Source organism: Lissotriton vulgaris, chromosome 7 (assembly GCF_964263255.1).
Source record: "Lissotriton vulgaris chromosome 7, aLisVul1.2, whole genome shotgun sequence".
Classification (NCBI taxonomy): Eukaryota; Metazoa; Chordata; class Amphibia; order Caudata; family Salamandridae; genus Lissotriton; species Lissotriton vulgaris.
Genome location: NC_141695.1, coordinates 549395370 through 549415216, shown reverse-complemented (window position 1 = coordinate 549415216; position 19847 = coordinate 549395370).

The window sequence follows — 19847 nt, the reverse complement described above, 5'->3', positions numbered from 1 at the left end:
GGTGCCCCAGTAGTCCTTCGGGCGGTTGTGGGCCTGAGCAACCGGGGGCTGGCCTAGCTACGCCCCGCCCCGAAAGGGGTGTGAGTCATACGGAACTATGGTCAGGTGATCCATGAAGGATTACCAGAAGGGGCAGCACAGAGGTGGTTCGCCACGGTGCTGCCCGGCTCCTCAGGCGAGCGGGTGGCTAGAATACTACATGCCCTTGGATCGCCCGTAAGCTAACCCACAATGATTACATAACATTGTATGTAACAAACCTGCAGCAGCTTTACCCAAGTTAACACTGGTGTGGTGTGTATTATTTGCGGGATGCATGCTATGAGGGGTGGGGGCCTGTTGCCATGATGTTACTATGCGGCTGTCCGAGGCCACAGTAGGTGGCCACTCAAGAGGGCGGCCCCTTTAGTGACATTGGGCTTCCCCACCCATTCTACCACCCCCTCATGTCCCCAAAGGGGAGGGTGGTGGGGAGGAGGAGCCTCGTGAGGGGCCGCGGGCTCAACGTCATGTCCGGTGCTGCAGGTAGGCAGGGCGAGGGCTACTTAAGTCCCCATCTTCATTTTCCTAGCCTCTTTGTCGCACCGGACGCGCCGTCGATGCCTCGCTAGATGACACGCAATCTCCCTCCCTACCGCTTACCCGGCGTATGGGCAAGGGGGATATGGTCTGAACATTTAATGTTTTCTTTTATCGTTGCAGGCGGAGTTACAGGGTGATCTGGAAGCAGATGGGTACAGAAGGGCACCACAGCGTTGCACATAGGGGTGCCAGAGCCTAACAACAGGGGCCTCATGGGAGGTTCGTAGAACCGATGTCGGCGCCCCAGTAGTCCTTCGGGCGGTTGTGGGCCTGAGCATCCGGGGGCTTGCCTAGCTATGCTCCGCCCCGAAAGGGGTGTGAGTCATAAGGAACTATGGTCAGGTGATCCGTGAAGGATTACCAGAAGGGGCAGCACAGAGGTGATTCGCCACGTGCTGCCCGGCTCCTCAGGCGGGCGGGTATCTAGAATGCTGCCTGCCCTTGGATCGCCCGTAAGCTAACCCACAATGATTACATAATTTTGTATGTAATAAACCTGAAGCAGCTTTTCCCAAGTTAACACTGGTGTGGTGTGTGTTATTTGCGGGATGCATGCTATGAGGGGTGGGGGCCATGATGTTACTATGAATCTTGACCCCACCCTGTCACCCCAGCAAAAAAGACCCGGTAGCCAGTCTGGCCCTGATCACGACGGCATAGGGGCTCCAGTTGACCCCCACTGCAAAGAAGGCTTAGCCCCGGCGAATTGGCAATGGAAAACGGCAATGGAGGTAGCCCACTGGTGAGGCCCTCAATCCTGTGGCCTGAGCTGCAATGTGACGGGACCACTAAGAACTTGTGGCCAGCCAGAGAGGGAGAGGAAATTGTTTTTTAGCTGCTCTGAACACTGATGCCCTGAGGTAAAGGAGATCCGGAGGAGACAGTACCTGGCATTTTCTGGTGGCTGGGGCAGACGTGCTGCCGGGCTCCGGGTGATCGCTGGAGGCCATTACGAGTGCCTGCGTTGAGCTGCGCACCAGGAGTGCGGGATGGATTTCATCGAAGGAGTGCATTGACGAGGGCCGGACCGATGGAGGAAGACCAGACCGGGCGGGTCCACCCCCGGCTTTGAAAGCGTGCTGCTAGTTGTCCGGGCAGTGAGGTCGGCTCAGAAGACGAGGTGAGCCACGGCTGGGAGGCGGCTTCTGGGCCAGGTGCTGGGCAGCCCTGTGAGTTCAATGATCGTGTGCACCTGTTACCCTGAAGCCCGGAAGGTCTTGGGAGCATCGAGAGCTGGAGGTGAGGCGACGGCCCAGTCAACTAGGCCCGCCGAAGGCGGTGCGCGGCCTGGCACAATGGTGGTGGCTGTTGGCCAAGGCGGTGTGTGTCTGGGCCGTAATCGAGGCCTGCATGGCCTGCATGCACATTAAAATTGGCTTAGGGCCCCCATGCCATATCACATGGCGTTGTCCTGTCCTCAACATCGACCCGGTCACATATTATAAACCCCTGATGCAAAGGTAATCCGGTGTTGAGAGCCTGGCTGGGTGTAGGCCACTTCCCGGGCTCATGTGAGTTGGAAGATTTGGCCACTTTGGATTTGGAGCACTGGCTGGAGAATGGGAGGTGGCTGCTGGCTGATGAAGGGTGCATCAGGGTTTAATCTGGTGAGGATAGAGGAGGGGGCTAACCGTCGGCCCTGGAAATCGGTCCTGTTCTATTCTATAACCCCTGACACAGAGATGATCTGGTGGAGACAGCCTGGTTGTGTATGGGCCACTTTCCCGGCCCATGAGATCGGGAGATTTTGCCTCATTTGGGTTCCTTGGCCCCGGTTAAAGGCAGGTCACTATATGGTTTGCCATGTCTAAAGAGAAGTTGGCCAAGTCGGTTCAAGATAACAAAATTGACAACTATGCACAACCTCTGCAGTCTGGTGGAGCGGTGGGGGGCTCAACACTGCCGACCTGATGGGGGAGCAGGGAGTTTCCACTATGGCAGAGATACTGGCAGAAATTAAGGGATCTAGGTAACTTACCCTTGCCAAGATAGACACGGTGGGGCTGGAAATGGGATTGCTCCGTTCTGATGTTCGCAAGATTTCTGAAAGGGTCGCGGACACTGGAAAGGATGCACAGACCCTGCAATCTGAGGTGGCTATCCTACAAAAAATGGTGTCTGAACTACGGACACAGTCCCTACGCCTAAAAGCGTAAGTGGAGGACCCCGAAGGGTGCTTCAGGAGGAATAATATTTGCCTTGTGGGTTTTCCTGAGAAAGCGGAGGGTCAATCTATGGAGCTTTTCTTGGAAGACTGGATTGTGAACACTTTATGACCCGAAAGTCTCTCAAAGTTTTTCACAATTGAGCAGGCGCACAGGGCACTAGCCCTCCCGCCCCGGCCCAGGGCACGCCTTGCACAATCATAGCACAATTGTTTAACTTCAGGGACCGGGATGCGATCATACAGCATGCTAGGGCGCATGGCACATCCAGTGAAGGAAGGTAGGTTCCTTCTGCATGGTTACCCCCACTTTTTGCCTGGTGCTGCTATGTTTGCTGACTAGTCTCACTGGAATCCTGCTAATCAGGACCCCAGTCTCTGTGCTTCTTCCATAAATTTGACATGGTGAGTACATAGGTACAATCCAGATTGGCTACTGGTACCTGATAGGTCCCTAGTAAATGGTACCAAGGTGCCCTGGGCATAGGTACACCAGGGGTCTCCCATGGGCTGAAGCATGTATTATGCCACCCATGAGAGACCACACAAATTGTTACTACAGGCCTGCCATTGCAGCCTTTGGAAGCTGGTGCTAGATCTTTTGACTGGGTGTGAGTGTTTAATTGGTTCAGATACTCCGTCCATCACTACCCCCTTTTGTACAGCTAGCACCACTTGCAACAGATATACATTTCCTTATATCTGAGGTCACTGCACTTAAAACCGATGAGTCACCCCTAAGGCAGGCCTATCAATCCTGAAGGCAGGGTGCTCAGTTCTAAGTGTGAGGGTGCCCCTGCATGAGTGGGGGCATCCCTACAACCTTCAGAGTCCATTATACCTGGTTGTAAGTGCATCAGCCATTACAACATATAGGGTGGCCATGCATCATTACATGATGAGCATCTCTAAACTGGCAGGAAAGATCCCTGTCATACTTCGTATCAAACATGTTGGAATCATACCCCCACACTGTAAAGGGTGAAGGAGGTATGATTCCATGCACTGTAAAGCTCCTCTCAGAGGCCTGCAGTGCTCTCGGTACTAGTCTTCCAGAACCGGACGACAAGCAAGGGCAGCTGCTGACCAGAGACATGATTCTGCTCTCTTGCTGCTGAGCCAAGCTTGAGTAGGGTAAGACAGAACAATAGGTATCCTGTCACAGGGAGGTGTGACCATCTCCCAGACAGGGTTTAGTGTATTGGAACAGGATTACCAGTGCCACTGAGACTGCGTGAAGGGCACATTTGGTGCCCTCTTTGCATATTCCAGTTCAAACCAGTTCATGGAGCCGTTGGCTGCCGCTCTGGCACAAAACTGGACTAAGGATATGGGAGTATCCCACCACTGTCCAGCGCCTCCTTTGGGAGGGACCCCTGAATCGTCCCAACGCTTTCCTAAGGATACTTAAGGGCCTACCTGTGGGTGGGTCCTTAGATTCGTCATAGAACAAGATTCAGATCACATACAACTTCAACTTCGACCGCCTGGGCACTCCGGGCTTCGCTTTGGGAACCAAGACTGCAATGGAGAAGATTCCTGCTGCTACTGGTCTCATCTTCCTGCAGGATTTTTGCAACCTCTGTGCCTGTGCTCCATATAAGTTCTTCACCAGGCCTGTGGACATCCAAGACACCTGAAGGAATCTCCCTTGGAGTGAAGGAGTCACTCCCCTGCATCTGCAGGCACCACAATGCAGCCGACCAGTCTGCTGCTCCTGGGCTCCCATGGACTTCGAAAGGGTCAGCAACACAGGTGGTGGTTCTGCAACTCCCTCCAGTCCTTTACTGTGTTCATACCAAGTTTGAGGCCAGTATCTCTCATCGGAACTGCTTGAACAGAACCCCTGTGCACTGCCTCGACTCCTGGTAACTCCTGAGTGGCATAGACTCTGTCCCCTCTGCTTGGAGGTACCTCTCATCCTGAATCCACCTAAGGGATCCACCGGACTCCTTCGTCTTCTTCTGCAGCAGCATCTTTCCTGAAGTCCTCCATTGTCATCTACAGCAGTTTCTGATGTCACTTGACACCTATACATCCGACTTCCCAGGTGTAGGTATCCTGGTTAATGGATATCCTTGGGTGGGGTGACTCTGCAACCTTCCATCTTCCACGGGGTTTCTTCAGGGTCCATTGGGAAGGGTCCTTCTTTAAAATGGAAGGACCCTTCCCAATGGTATTCCCTATTGACTAACATTGAGCACAACCTCAGTGGTGTTCCTAGTTGCTCATCTAGGGTAGTTCCTTGGGTCTCCTGCTCTTCTATTTCTTCTCGGTCCATTCTTCACTTGAGTGGTGGTTCGCATTTCACTATTTTAGTATATGGTTTGGTCTGCCCCGGAGACCATTGTGTATCTGTGCTACTTACAAATGCTATTTCCTAAATATTGTTGGATTGTGTTTATAACTCCGGGTAGGAGACAATACAATGTGTTAGTTGGTGTTTGTAATAAAATACATATTTTTATAAATACACTGTGTAATTCTTTTTTACTTAACCTATACCATAAGATTAAGTACTGTTAAAACACGCTGCTTTACACTGCTTCTGGACTAAACCTGAAGGCTGCTCTCCACAGCTACCACTTAGGGAGCTTTCTAAGGTTGTCTAAGACAACTAAAATCACCATAAGGGTTGTCTGGATTAGTGCAGGGTGCTACACTTACAAAAGTGAGCACCATACACTAAGCCAGCCTCTCAAACCCAAGTTCAATGGTCAAGTCATCATGATTTTCCCGGACTATACTCGCATGGTACAAGACCTACGGAAGGATTTCTGGGCAACGAAAAAACAACTGAGAGACAGCAACATGCAAAATGGCCTCATGTTTCCAGCGAAACTTAGAATCCAACATAACGGGAAAGCATATTTCTTTACAAGCCTGCAGAGGCCAATGACTGCAAGGATACTTTGGGGGGCGAACCTCGGCAGAATATCCAGGATCGTATGAGGAAACAGACTGGAACGCAGGGGCGGGGACCTCAGGGGCAGTGCCACTCCACCCCGTTTTCAGATTTGGTGCATCACAAATTGCTTCTATCAAAGAAGTCTTAGGTGAGATACCCTCTTTGCAAAGAGTATGACCCAAATACATGATGGATTTCACAGCAAATTTACATTTGGAATGTTCAACAGTCAGGCCCTTGGATTCGAGAATGGAAAGTACCTCATTAAGAATTTTGTTACGTTCATTTCTATCAGCACCGAAAACAAGGATGTCATCCTGAAAACACCGCATATTTTTCATCTTACCAAACAGGTGATACATCAATCTTTGAAAAATAGCAGCCGCAGAGGCCAAACCTAAAGGAAGCCTTTTATATTGAAAACAGCCAAATGGTGTGATGAAGGCTGTCAATTCTTTACTTTCCTCAGCTGGTGATATCTGATGGTAGGCAGCAGATAAATCAATTGATCAAAACCATTCAGCATCCTTTACAAGTGAGAACATTTCAGAAATCTTAGGAAGAGGAAATTTGTCTACTACTATGTTAATATTTAAAATGCCTAAGGTCAATGCATAATCTCAATTTGCCATTACTGCGTCTGGCAACTTGGTTCTATTATGCCAGCCTTAACAAGTTTATCTAATTCTTTTTCTACATCATCCCTAAGAAGAATTGGAATGTGATAAACGTTGTGCACTTAAGGACAGGCATTCGACTTTAAAACGATTTTGTGTTCAAAATCATTGAGATTACCAATGTTCCCATTAAAAACCTTAGGAAAATTCTTTAACATCTCTTCACATATTAAGTCATTTTCATTGAGAACCATGACAGGTTCAGGACTATTAGGGTTAAGAATTATATCCAACTTGCACTGATCCTTCCAACCTAAGACAGCTGGTCCTTTCTTAGCAACGTACAATTTGCTAGAAGTTTGCCTGTTCTTAAATTTAAAAACTAAGGGCCTTTATCCAACCATATCAATTTTTTCTCCGGAAAATCCCTCAGGCTGAATATCTGAATCCAAAAGTATATTCCCTAATCTAGTAGCAAAAAGAGATTTCCATGTAGCTTCATCAATAATGGTATATGGGGAATCAGAGTCTGCATACATTTGTACAGTAATCCCTCCCATGAACATAGAACATAAAGGTTTCTTACATGACTTACTGTTGTAATCATTTATGTTCCAAAAAAAAGATCTACAGAATCATCGCAAGAATCTTTGATAGAAAGTTTCTTGATGCCCTCATCACCATCACTGAATTCATAGTCAGGTTCATCTAAGCATTTAACTCTTCTACCACCCCCCTTTCTTCTGCAAGCTTTCGTGAAATGGCCAACAATTCCACATTTAGAACAACGTTGCTTCAAAGCAGGGCGCAACTTACTTGAAGCTAAATGTGATGGACTATCACACCTAAAACATCTGAAACTAGAGTTACGACTATACTCTTCTTTTTATTGAACTCAACTTTGTGTTTAACAGGAATTAAAGGTTTCAAATTAGATGCCTTTGCTTTAATCTTACTAACAACTTCAGCCAAAGTTTCTGCAAAAGCAGCATCTTGTTTAAGTAATTTAGCACTACCGTTAGACAGTTCAGCTTTCCTGACAATACTAAGAATATCTTTAAATTCAGCATCACCATTTATCCACAGTCTGTCTTGTACAGCCGGATCCATATTGTGCATAACTACCTGATCTGTAATAAATTGATCAACTAAATGATCAAAGTTACAATCTTCTGCAAGTTTCCTAAGCGCTGACACGTATTGATCAATAGTTTCATTACTTTCTTGTTAACGCTGGAAAAAACGGAATCCTGCAATGCCAATGCATACTTTTGGAGCAAAATAAGTATCAAAATCATTCACAGTATCATCGAATACATTGACATCACCACCCTCCAATGCTTTTGTCATTTCTTCATAAGCTTTAAGCCCACCAGGACCCAAGGAATGTAGTAAGAGTTTCTTTTTCCTTTCAGGTGTCATTTTCACTTCCTCATCGATAGTATCAATAAAGTTAAGGAAATAAGCCTTCCATTCTGACCATTTCATGCATGGTTCGGATCCTGCCAGCCAAAACGCTTGAGGGGGTTGTATAGAATATTTTTGACTTGTCATGTTGAAGAATTGGAAATAATAAAAGCTATTAAATAACAAGAAAGATGAAAGTGAAGATATGTAAATAAGCAGAATATAAATCGAGTGCATATATTAAGTTTGCACCAAAATCAGATGTGCAAATAGTAATGTGTTTCCCAGAGTGTGCACATCACTGATGCTATAATTAAATAAACATTAACATGCACTTAAACTTGCACAAACGCTGAAATTAGAATAATAAAATGGTGTGCACATCACTGTGTGCTTTGCATTAATAAATAACTGTGCTCTTCAAAATTGAGGGTGTGCACATCACCATGAACTGCATGGAGAGCGATCTGCATAAAAATCTTTAAATTAGAGGTGAGTAGCAGCAATAATATCCACACGTAGAAGGATTACTTGTACGCAGAATACACAGGTGTGCGCCTCACCGAAGTGGAAATAATATCCACACCCAAGATGGCAGCACGTAGAGGTCAACGTACGTGACCCGAGCGTAATGCGCAGCACGTCAATCGCTCTCTGACGAAGAATGCAGAAGCTTTGAAATGAACTCTCTTGAGGCGAGGTAAGGCACTCATGCTCGAGAGTAGGCAGTTAAACTTTGGAACACAATATCAATGAAGGAAGAGAACAAATCTTTAAATAGAATAAAGTTAACAGGTATATACGACCTGTAAGCGATCCAAAACATCAACGTGGGAGAAGCAGCAATAAATGACACCCAACCGATGCAGGACGCTTGAGTAAATCATCCAAGTCTTTAAAGACGAAATCCAAGTCCGACAATACAAAGTCCAGACGAAGTCCGATGAGCGTGAGTTCGTAATTCCGCAAGTCGCCAAATTGTAAAGACGGTAGGACACTCAAATAGTGTGGAATGGAGATTTATTCCAGCATCAATTGCATAGCAGAAAAACACCTCTACTCTCTTCCCTCAGCGCTCCAACTGTTCCACAATCTAGAACACCTCAACAGTGGAAGCTTGGAGCAAGGGAAAGAGCGAGGCACAGCACGAGAGAGAACATAAGAACATAAATACATACATAACACAATACCACTGTTGTCTGGTAAGCAAAGGGACAATGTGGATGCCCCATAACTAAAGATGAGATAATGGAGGCAAAGAAAGCATTGAAGATTACCAAGGCCGTGACGGCTTACCAGCCAAGTTTTATCACACTAGACAGTGAGACCTTGCTGAGCTTCTGCTGGAAGTCTAGAAGAGGCTCATTAGAGGGGGTTGCTTCCAGAGTCTATGAGGGAGGCGATGATAGTGACGCTGCCCAAGCACAAAAGGGACGGTTCAGCGGTGTCCTCCTACTACCCTTTATCTATGCTAAATGTCAACTTGAAAATCCTGAGTAAGGTAAGCCATAAGACTTACCAGCTTTAGTTAATAGTGCTGGACCAGTGTGGGATCATCTTAAATATGAACACTCTGCACAATTTACGATGGCTGCCATTGGTGCTACATTCCCCCATCTTGCACAATGATCAGTATGATCTTGCTTTGCTGGACATCGAACAAACTTCGATTCTCTATTGTGGGATTTGTTGTGGGAGGTGTTATGTAAAGTAGGCATCGGGGAAAACTATATAAAATGGGTGCAACAGCTGTATAGTGGCTAGATCTCTGGGGATTTGAATCATGGTTATAAGTGATTAGATTGATGATTCTGTAATATAGCCGCAATTGACCCACGAGGTCTAATTAGCATGCAATGTTAATGGTAATGATTATTAGGTGGTATTGCAATTACTTCAGGATTAAAATGCTTTTATTATAAACGATGCGCAATTCACCTGTGTGATCTTAGTAACTTGTGGGGTTACTAAATTGGACAGCGATGTTCGAGTGGAGCAGGAGCGGGACAGACGCGCTCACGCGGATGTATAACGTTACAACGCATACTTTTACCACGCATGCCTTCACAACGCGGTTTTTACAACGCATGCCTTTACAACGCATAGCGCTTTGGGGTGCTGGATAGTGAAAAGTTTAATTTACTATTCCAACTCCAGTCCCCGTGGACACTAGGGAAGGTGTTGGATAGTAAATTAAACTTATTCCCTATCCTAGAGCGCCCCCCAGCGCAATGCGTTGTAATGGTTTGCGTTGTAATGACTGCGTTGTAATGGTAGTGCGTTGTAAAAGTTTAGTTGTAAAGGTTGTATACCGCTCGCGCGCTTGGGGAGCAGTCCGCTTTCTACTGCCTGACGTCTTGTGCATGAGCGAACAGCCGATCGGAGTTTCCTTCTCGATCGGCTGGACGTGCACTTGCAAGTGAGGACTCCTCAGCCCCCGGTCTCTGGTGAGCGCCCGACAGGACAGAAAAGCATCTCAAGGCTCTGCCTAGCGGGAATTAAGGGGTGGCTCCCTCCACTAAAATTAGCACTAGCAAAATTAAAGAATTATAGTTGGTTAGGGAGACTACATTAGTTCTGCATTGGGTCAATCTCTCAAGTGAGGGTGCTCTCAACAGAATTGGGCTTGCAGCTCAAAATATTGTCATTTAAGTTAGTCAGGTTGTTAGGGTCTGTGCACACCTTGGTTTTTACCCCCCTTAAAATTCCTCCACATCTCCTGTATCACGATGGTGTAGTACGCTGAGGAGATTTATCAGTGGACTGACTTCGACGATCATGCAGAGTTTGAGGAGGTTCCTTATGAGCACCAGATGGAGGAACAATTGGCGGAATCCTTGGATACCCAAGTCCAGGGTCCGGTGAACAGGGTGCTCATTAAGGCGTTACAACCATTTACAAAGTCCCTGCAAAATTATGGCAAACAAAAGTTTAAGGCTTTCCTGGGTGAGAAACGCAGGATTGTGATTGGGTGTTTGTCCCCTAGATACCCAATGATTGAAGATTGGTTAAGAGTCATGGCTGAATGGATAAACACTGAGGGCTGTCACATGAAAAACACACGCAGGGATGAAAAACTTGAGGATCACATGAGGGCTTGGGCAGCAATGCTTACAGAACTACTAACACTGCCAGATGAGTTACCCCCATAGATTAGAGGGGCGGTGAAAACTTGATACAGACGATACAGAAACTTCTCGGGGTGAAATGACCGACTCAGATTAACTCCAAACAGATTTAACATGAATATAGATCACTGGTCCACTGGAGCTGCCACTAATGCAATGCTTTACGGAGTTCACTTTTTCTTTATATGTGATGATTTGAGCCCTGGGGGATGTGAATGTGAAGGGGGCAGTTGATACACTATGTACTTTGTACTAATAAGCTGTGATATAGTACACTGGCTTCCTGTTGTTTATGTACTTATTTAAAATGCTAATAAAATTATATATAATCTCTCCTTCATCGAACAATTACTCAAAATCATCTCCGGTAATGTTGATTCCGCAGTTCCCCAAATCTTCTTCAGTGATTTCAACCTTCATTGGTCTAACCCCAATTACCAAGTTGCTACATGCTTTAAATCCTTCTTAGATGTTCACGAGTTGACCCAATGACAGGCCAATCTATACTACTATTATAAAGAGAGAGAGCCCAAAATTTTGAGGCGGGTAATCTGAGTAACCACAGCACCAATCACAACACCCAATATAGCATTGGAAAGGCCAGTTGCAGCAGAAGGACATAGGTTATGCAGACGGCCACCATATACATTTAAGAGCTAAAAGACCTGTGCCAGCAAAGTAGTTCCTTGTGGGCGTGTATGCGTTGTGCTGTGGGCGTGTATGCTGGGGGCGTGACAAACGCTTCGGGCGTGTGGTACGTTCTACCATTCATGCCATCCTATCGTGTGCAAACGCTGGGGGCCCGGCAACAGCGCGCCCGGCGGTCCAACATCCGGTTTCCGAGAGCACCCTTCGCTGCGACGCCATGCGGCACTCACACGCTCTCCGGCGGTCCAAGATCCGGTTTCTCAAATTTCCAACTCCTAGACCATCACCAATCTGGTTTTCGGAGTGGACACAGCACTGAATCGGCTCTTATTCATGTTTTTGATGACATTCTAAAAAATTCTCTACCACAACAAATCCTGCCCTCTGATAATCCTTGACCTTTTCTCTGCATTTGACACTGTAAATCAAGACAATCTATTATCAGTTCTGGAACACAGGATGGGCCTCTCTGGTCTGGTGCTGCAATGGTTCTCCTCCTTCCTTCGCCACAGATCCCAAAGAATAAAGGCTAACCACTCCCTATCCCAGCCCTCGCCTGTATCCATGGGTGTCCCTCAAGGGTCTGCCTTATTCCCCATACTATTCAACCTATTCTTGGAACCACCTGCAAATGCACTAAACTTAATGAACATTCTCTTCCACAAGTACGCAGATGACACACAACTTTAGATGAAAATCTTTTACCCTGACAATCTCACATCACTCAACACTACCCTCATGAAAACTCACAACTGGCTAACGGAGAATCACCTCCTACTCAACATTCCAAAACCGAATTCTTGCTCATTTCTCCTCCGAATCATACCCCCAAGGTAGACCTATGGTTGAACCATCTCACTGCTTTCAACTCCTCCCCATCATCATTGATTCAGCCAAATCGCTCGGAATCATCCCGGACAAACACTTAAATTTGAAGAACCACATTAGTAAGGTTTGCAAGGGAGCGAATCACCAGATCAGATTACTCATGAATCTCAAACCTTTCCTCCTACAAGCTGACTTCAAGCAGGTTGTTCAAGCGCGGGTTCTACCTAGGCTAGATTATGGCAGTGCTACACTATGTGGCCTCCCGAAATATATCTTGGCCCCACTTAAAGCTGTATTGAATGCGGCAGTCAGACTGACCACAGGCACTAAAAGATCTGTGCATATCTCCCAAGTCCTAAAATCTCTAAATTGGCTGCCTTTTGAAGTAAGAATACAGTTAAAGATTGCCTGCCTAACTCCCAAAGCTCTCCATCTCAAAACCCCCAAGTACCTATGCCAAAAGCTGTAAACTATCTGGAGGTGGTAGACCTTCAGTAAGCGCTAACACCTTCCTTCTGAAACCTCAGATATTTTGAAAAAAGAGAATTTGTCAAAGAGCTTTCTCTGGCTCCACTTCACGGATCTGGAACTCTCTCCCTCCTGAAATTCGTAGTCTCTGATCCATGGTTGCCTTCAAAATTGAAGTAAAACGATTCCTTATGTGCAAGTTCTTATCTTGATTGGGCTCCGATCTTGTGCTTGAAGATACTGGAATTACTCCCTCAATCATTATACTTAATGTGATGATGTGTTTGCACCCTTTGTAATTGTTTCCTGTGTTATGTATTTGTTGCCTGCCTTACCTTGAACAACCATAATTGTGAAGCGCTCTAATATCCCTCAGGATCATGTTCGCGCTTAAAATATATTTTTTAAAACTATGTCCCTGTCTCCCCTGGCTGTGTGTGTGTCTCTATTTTTCTCTGTCCAGTGACAGTGTGGGGTTCTCTTGTTTGCAGTGTATGCATTGGTCTCTTAAACACAGGGCAGATTTACTAACAGTTTGCACTGGTTTACATTGTGACAAAAATCAAAAATGTATTTGCCCTGGAAATTAACCCTAAAGCAAACGTAGAGTATCACTAATGCCGCTTTGCATTAAGGAGCATGCCATTGGGTGGTACATGGGTATTCTCACGTTACCACCAATGGCTTTTTTATACAAAACTCTATCTAATAACAATTGTAGACAGGCCTTTGCACCAAAAAAAATACATCTTTTTGAGGACAGTATTAGTTTGGAATGTATTTTTTATTTCTAAACTTTTCCAACTTTGCATGTGAAAGCAAAACCGTATACCAAAATTTGGACACTTCAAATTTTTACCTCATTCAGTTCTCCCACAGCTGACTGGATCAGAGACTAAGTTACATCTTAATTTCATGAGGCAATGGGATAACTGACACAATATCAGAATCAACAAAATCGTGTAACTCAAATATTCTGTCCAAAGTATTGTTTACAAAAATATTGATTTTCTATCCTTATAATAGTAAGTACAAAAACATTGGGAATTTTTCACACTAATATGTAGAAATAAAACAAAAAACAATATATATATATATATATATATATATATATATATATATATATATATATATATATATATATATATATATACCTACTGGCTATCGCCAGTAGGTATATATAGTTAGGATTAATTCCCTATGGGATTTTTGAAAATTCTATGTCTAATAACTTTGGCGTTTGTGGACGGAATCGGCTGAAATTTTCAGGAAAATGGCACATTTTGTTTCTGAGCAGCCCCTGAAAATTTGGTGGGGTTTCGTCAAGGGGGGGCTGAGAAAAAAGGGGGGTCCCAAAACGCGTTTTTAACATTGAGTTTTCCATAGGGCGGTTGGACTCACTTTTAGCTCGAACGGCTGAATGGATTTGCACGAAACTTGGCAAAATTGTAGGGACTGTTAGCCCGATGTGCCTTTGCTAGGTCTCAATATATGTGCTTCAGTGGATTTTGAGAAATTAACGTTTAAATCAAGATATATATCTGTAACAGCGCTCCGGGCAGCGATCCGGTCCGCTTACTTTTCGCGTTTCGGAACTTTGCGCGCAGAAAGCTGATTGGCTCTCCGGTGTCTGTCAACATTCTAAACAGTCCGGAGCGGCCGCCATCTTGTCTCTCGGTAGGATCGAGAGAGAAGAAGAGGTGAAAAACGAAGGGGGAATTTAATGAAAGGGGGCAAGGTATCCCCCTCTTGACCCCCTAGGAATGTTGTTGGGGTTATTAAAGGGTCCCGTGGGGAAAAGAAAAAAAAAATGATTTTTCACGGTAGAAGCGCTTCACGGGCCGCGAACTGGGCCGCAAACTGGTAGCGAAACGGGAATTCGCCATTTTGTGCTTCGTTAATTAAATTACTAGGTATGAGGGGGGTGCGGGAGACGTATCCTAATCCCCTATGTTTCCTGAGGGTGGCTGAGGAGGCTGATATATGTTGATACATCTCTTCCAGCGGCTGCGCCATCTTGCCTTTTTTCCAATGCCACAATTTTGTCGTGCACGGCAGCCATTTTAGATGCCAGGCTGGTCCCAGGCTATCACCTACCCCTGCGGATGTAGTTTATGGCCCCAGCTGTAGAGAATTCAGACATGCCAACCCTCCCGATTCAGGCGTGAGACTACTGATTTCAGTGCTAGTCTTCCGCCTCCCGATTTCTGCAAGCAAAAACCCGGGGGCATATTACGAACAACTAGCGATAATTTTTGTCTCTAACTTGTTTAGAGACAAAAATTATCGCCGCACATCGGCGATTTTTATCGCAGATAAACCTTGCTATTATCGCAGAAAAGTCAGCGATATTCATGTATTATCGAGCAAATGCTCTTAGCCATGTTATCCACCTCCCATTGGATAACATGGCTAAGAACTGCTCAGGGCAGGTGTTAGATTTTGGAGATATTCGCGCTTAGCGCGAATATCTCCAAAAGTTGGTAATAGGAGATAGCGATGTTAGGGACTGTTTCCAGTCGCTAACATCTTGGCACGCCACTTTGCATGTCATTAGTGATAAGTATCACTGACATGCAAAGCGGGGCCCAAGATGGTCGCCATCTCCTTTTAGCTGTCACTAACTGGTGTTAGCGACAGCTTGGTAATAGGGAGATAATTTTATCTCCGCTTTCATGGCTTTTAAAGCCAAAAAAGCGGAGATAAACCCCCTTGATAATATGCCCCACGATTCCTTGGGGGTTTCAGCTGACAGGGCTTGGTATTGTGTTACATGGTAATTTTTCCAGGAAACGTCAGAGGGTCGATGCAGGGGTTCTAGAAGAGGTGATAAACCATTTAAGCCTCATGAACAAGCGCATGGTCTTTTAAAGATTTGTGAAGTACTCGGGGCGGAAGTGTGTGTGTGCCCTCTTTCAGGAGCGGGCGGGGGGGCACTGCCAGCAACTTGCCAGGTCAGGTAGTGTTCAACACGTGCATCACCCTTTCTCTGCCTGCTATTGCGCTCCATGCTTCGGAAAGGTAAGAAAAAGAACGTGCTTTTGAGTTTGAAATCTCCGATCCTGCAGCAGCACACTTCCAAAGCCCACACATGACAATAACCCGATTCAAGGCCCCATTCACCCGTTTTTAAAAAAATAGATAACACTCCAACAAAGTAAGATTATAAAACTTTATTAACTTTTAACTATAATGAACGGAACAAAAACTAAAAACATTTAAACATTTTTCAACCCAAAAAGCAACAATGGTTAGAAGCTGTCTTTTGTGCGAATAGTCCCAAGGCAGCACAACGTGCAGAGTTCTGGACGGCACCCAGGTGATGTCGCCTGGGTGCCGCACTGGTTTTGGGATCCTACAATGCAGCACAGAAAAACATGGTGGGGCGTCCCGGGTGGTGCGGGGGGAGGCCTCGTCAGTAGCGGTCTGTTGTGCGAATAGTCCCAAGGCAGCAGAACGCGTTGAGATGTTGATGGCACTGTGTCCAGTGTCCCATGGCTGACACAACATGTACGACAGGCACCCAGGTGATGTCCAGTAAACTGCCGCACTGGTTTTGGTATCCTACAATGCTGCTCCGAAAATTGGCGTGCGGCGGCCCGGGGGGGGGGGGGGGGGGCGTGGGGGAGGCGGCGTGAACGGGCCTTCCCAGGTGGCGGCCATCCAGCTGAGTTGCGCCCGCTCTTGCGGCTACAGCGTCTCGCTCACCATGTTGTTGAGTTGCTCCCACTCTTGCAGTGCAGCGATAGGCGGCTGCCACATGACTCTTAAAATGGCGGACGGCTCCTCGGTTTTGGGCCTGGTCCACTGAAATGGCCCTGGGACACCTTGGAACTCGGACGCTTGCCTGCTAGGGCTTGGGCTCCATTCTCGAAAAGCGTCCCCTCAGCCGTGAAGATTCTACAAAAGTCTTGGGGGCCCCCGACTCCCGCAGGCTTCCGGTGGGGAGCGGCTGCCATGATTGCTCGCGGAATGACCACGACGGAGCCACGAGATGGTGGTGCTCTCATGCTGACGCCAGCTTCAGTCTGAATGATCCAGAAACAAGGTGGGGCTTTCATCGTTTGGGAAAAAAAAATGTTCTAAACCAATGAAAAGTGTTATTTTTAGGTCATATGACCAAGCCTTCCATCTTTAGGAAACCAAAAGTAAAATGAACCAATGAAAAGTTTTATAAACAAGTCACATGACCTGTTATGCGGCATAGGGCTACAAAAAGCGTAGAAAATCCGTTGGCACGTGAGGCGGCGTCAGTAGCGGACCGATTTGCGAATAGGCCGAAGGCAGCACAACGCGCCGAGATCCGGATGGCACCGAGGTGGTGTCCAGCAAATTGCCGCACTGGTGTGGCCATCCTACAATTCTGCGCCGAAAGACGGCGTGTCCAGCTGAGTTGCGGTCACTGTTGCGGTACAGTGACTCGAACGCGCCGAGATCCGGATGGCACCGAGGTGGTGTCCAGCAAATTGCCGCACTGGTGTGGCCATCCTACAATGCTGCGCCGAAAGACGGCGTGTCCAGCTGAGTTGCGGTCACTGTTGCGGTACAGTGACTCGAACGCGCCGAGATCCGGATGGCACCGAGGTGGTGTCCAGCAAATTGCCGCACTGGTGTGGCCATCCTACAATGCTGCGCCGAAAGACGGCGTGTCCAGCTGAGTTGCGGTCACTCTTGCGGTACAGTGAGTCGAACGCGCCGAGATCTGGATGGCCCCGATGTTGTGTCCAGCAAGTTGCCGCACTGGTGTGGCCATCCTACAATGCTGCGCCGAAAGTCGGTGTGGGGTGCCCCGTTGGCTTATGAGGTGATGTCAGTAGTGGACCGATGTGTGAATAGGTCGGAACCAGCACAAGGCGCCAAGATCCGAATGGCAAGTCCTGGATGTTGAGTGCCTCAGTTGAGAGTTCTGAGCAGTGCTTGTAAGACTGTCTGAAGCTTATTTGCACCTGCTGCAGCTTCACTATTGCCCTGGTGTGGCCAAAGGTCGCACATGACATAGGCGGTCGGCTCCCGAGGTCCGGCGGAACTTTTTTCCTTTTCCTTTCTGCTTCTTTTCCTACAATCCGTTTCATCTGAAGACACGACCAGGTCCCTGAATGTGTGCAGGGGGACGCTATTGTTTGAATGAAAATGGCGGCTTGACACAAAGCTGACTCAAGCGTTACTGTTGATGCTATACAGACAAAAATTGGTTTTCAGTTTGTACATTCTTCAGGTTTTTTTTTTCCATCCAAGTCTGATTGAGAGTTTGTAGAAAAATGGCTTCAGATTTTCCACATACTACTCTTCAACATTCTTCCTAAATGTAACAATGTGAAACTCACTAGGAGAACGGCTGTTTCTGTTTCCTTTCAAAATGCTGCCAACAATATTTTCTGAATGGAAGACACCATCTTGTAGCATAAAGGGCCGAAAGGGGTTCTGGTCTGGCCGATGGTTGGTGGAGACATTTTGACTATATCTTGGACCTGCCCGGCCTCGCCCAAAATGGCGCCGGTATAAATGGGACTCGTAACTCCTTGCCCGCAAATGTATATCTAGAAAATGTTATTGTAAGTGGCCCTGTCTTATTTTAATTACAAAATGTACGTCCACCGATTCCGCAACTGTTAGACACCTTTGTTCTTGCAACCTAATGGCCCGCTCGTTACGTTCTTCTACAGTGTAAATGTCTCCTCATCATATACGATTTCAGTTTGCTCCGTGGCCGGCCCACGTGGTTATAGGCCCGTATTTGTATACTAACATTTTCACAATAAAGGTTTTTAAAACAAAACACGGTAGTAGTATTTATATTGGTAAAGTTTTTACTTTTAGTCACTGTTTTCGAATCAGTAAAAGGCAAGTGAAATAAAGCAGTCCAATTACATGACGGATAAAAGGTATAATATGTAGGAACGCAGTAAAGATAAATGGTCAAGGGCAGTTGTGTTTTTCATGTCTGCAACATAAAGTGATCGATAAGAATCTGATAATCAGGCGTATCGGCGACTAAGACAGCAGGCGGAATCTCTTTTACTCAACGGCTCCGTCATGGAAGGAAGAAACGCCCTTTTTCTCGAAAAAGGAATATATTTTACTTGCAAGACAGTTGTAAATTTTCCGGGAAAGTACATTAGCCTGGAATATTATAACATATGTTTGAAAAAAAAATATTGTTCGAAAACAATAAAAAGCGTAATTTTTAGGTCATATGACCAAGCTTTTCATCATTAAATTAACAAAAGTAAAATGAACCAATGAAAAGTTTTATTAACAAGTCACATGACCTGTTACGTTACGCGCTGCGCGCCGCGCCTCGGATCACTTCCGGGTGCGCTAACGCGGCGTGTCATATAACGCATTACGCGACAACGTAGGTCAAGAATATAGTCAAAATGTCTCCACCAACCAGCGTTCGGAACACAACCCCTTTCAGCAGTCCAAAAAGTTCTGTTAAATGACAATAGAGGGGACAGGCAACAAGAACCATCAGTCAAAGAGGGGAGGGCAAGTTCTTCTCTTCCGGGTCATGTTGGGGCGCTACCGGAACTGATCGAATTGGTAGTCTACAGTGTTTCTGGATGTTTCAGACTAAAGCTGGCGTCAGCATGAGAGCACTACCATCTCGTAGCTCCGTCGTGGCCATTCCACGAGCAATCATGGCAGCCGCTCCCCACCAGAAGCCTGCGGGAGTCGGAGGCCCCCAAGACTTTTGTAGAATCTTCACGGCTGAGGGGACGCTTTTCGAGAATGGGACCCAAGCCCTATCAGGAAAGCGTCCGAGTTCAAAGGTGTCCCAGGGCCATTTTAGTGGACCAGGCCCAAAACCGAAGAGCCGGCCGCCATTTTGAGAGTCCTGTGGCAGCCGCCTATCGCTGCACCGCAAGAGCGGGAGCAACTCAACTACATGATGAGCGAGACGCTGTAGTCGCAAGAGCGGGCGGTAAACAGCTGAATGGCGGAAGAGGCACAGTGTAGCAAAAGCGGGCGGAATGGCAACTGACACGGTAAAGGGGCGCCCCACTACAGCGTGTCTTCAGGTCAAACGGATTGTGGGACAAGGTTCAGAATTGAAGAGTCATCAAAAGGCAAAAAGTTCCGCCGGACCCCGGGAG